This window comes from Coffea eugenioides, chromosome 6, assembly GCF_003713205.1.
Source record: "Coffea eugenioides isolate CCC68of chromosome 6, Ceug_1.0, whole genome shotgun sequence".
In the NCBI taxonomy this organism is placed as follows: Eukaryota; Viridiplantae; Streptophyta; class Magnoliopsida; order Gentianales; family Rubiaceae; genus Coffea; species Coffea eugenioides.
In genome coordinates, this window is record NC_040040.1 from 36,075,431 (window position 1) to 36,076,744 (window position 1,314).

The 1,314-nt window shown below is 51.8% G+C and overlaps 1 pseudogene; it reads left to right on the top strand.

Annotated features, from left to right (window-relative positions):
- LOC113774117 overlaps positions 1–993 on the top strand; it is a 3,316-nt pseudogene extending 2,323 nt beyond the window's left edge.
- The last annotated feature ends 321 nt before the right edge of the window (positions 994–1,314 follow it).

The following is a 1,314-nucleotide window of genomic DNA, read 5'->3' on the forward strand; positions in this document are numbered from 1 at the left end:
TAAATAGAAAGAGAGCCAGCAGCCGCAGGGGAGAGGTTCTCGGATGAGGTGAAAAAGAAAACAGCGGAGAGAAAATGAGAGCTTTGGTTGGCGGCGGTAGAAAGAAGAAGGCTGCGGAGGCTTATTGGAGTGAAGGACTGAAAAGAACTAGAAAGCTACTAGGGTTTCTGGGGAGCGATAGAGAGCGGGGGACGGCAAAAAGAAAGAAAAACTGAGAGGAGAGAATGGCTAAAAAACTGGAGAGAGCAAGGAAAGTTTGGGGGGCTAGCAGCGATCCCACCGAAGATGGGTCTGGCGAACAGCAGCGAAGGTTATCTTCATCCCTGATGAGGAGTGCCAGAAGCCCGACCTCCTCGTCACCTCCAGTGACTACCTCCGGGTCGCCGACGATGGAACCCGCGTCGACATGAAGGGCCTCCTCAACAACTACCGCAACAGCAAGTTCTCCGGCCCCCTCACCTCCTTTGACTGGAACGAGGCAGAACCCAAGCGCATCGGCGCCTCCAGCATCGACACCACCTGCACCATCTGAGACATCGACCGCGAGACCGTCGACACCCAGCTCATCGCCCGCGACAAGGAGCACTCCATCCTTATCTACGAGAGCTCCGAGCCCAATACGCCGCTTGTCCGCCTTGGTTGGAACGAACAGGACCCCCGGTACATGGCCACTATCGTTATGGACAGCGCCAAGGTAGTCGTCCTGGACATCCGCTTCCCACGCTTCCAGTCGTGGAGCTGCAGCGGCATCAGGCCAGTACCAACACCATCGCCTGGACTCCCCACAGCTCGTGCCACATCTGCACTGCTGGAGATGACTCCCAGCCCCTCATTTGGGATCTCTCTTCCATGGGCTAGCCCACTGAGGGTGGATTGGACCCCATTCTCGTTTACACTGCCGGTGCCGAAATTGAGCAGCCACGGTGGTCCTCTTCCCAGCCTGATTGGGTTGCCATCGCCTTCTCGAATAAGCTTCAGATGCTGAAGGTATGACTCGTGTTTCATTGTCTGGATCCCAGGTAATCGCTACCGTAGCTGCAATAATCGTTTTCTTATCCCTTGTTTGGATTGCATGCATTTTTTAGAACTGAGTATGATATTTTTCTGAGTTGCTTGTTCACTTGGATCATGGTTGCTTAATCTAAAGTTGTTAGTTGCTTAATCCTAGTTGAAGTTGTGTATTTGAACTAGAAAATCTGGGTCAGTTTGCAAGCAAAGTGCAGCAATTTCATTCTTGGTTGATTGAAGCTTAATAGAAAATAGCTGCAGAAAATGATATCTGAAAAATGCAGAAATGTTTTCGATGTTCGCGGC